Below are 346 nucleotides of genomic sequence, written 5' to 3' on the forward strand. Positions count from 1 at the left end.
CTTAGCCATATAAGCCTACCTTGAACGAATTTATCCTTTGATAGCCCCTTTGAGACTTTTACTTCTTTCATTGTACTTAGCTCATTACAAGCTTATAAGTGAAAACCCATAATTGTCCTGACCTTAGGGAATTTTGGAGCTTTGAAATTGTTTTGGGAATGAGTATTAAGTAAGAAAGGGTGCATTGTTCTTCAAATCTTGTGAATTCTTGGTTATGTCTTAATGATGGTTAATAAAATTGCATACATAAGTGTTCATAAAAAAAAACGAAAATGAAAACGTAAAACAACAAAAAGAGAAACAAAAGTGAATAAAAGGTTGAGTAAGGCAAAGAAGATTGGAATTA

This window comes from Lupinus angustifolius, chromosome LG01 (assembly GCF_001865875.1).
Source record: "Lupinus angustifolius cultivar Tanjil chromosome LG01, LupAngTanjil_v1.0, whole genome shotgun sequence".
In the NCBI taxonomy this organism is placed as follows: domain Eukaryota; kingdom Viridiplantae; phylum Streptophyta; class Magnoliopsida; order Fabales; family Fabaceae; genus Lupinus; species Lupinus angustifolius.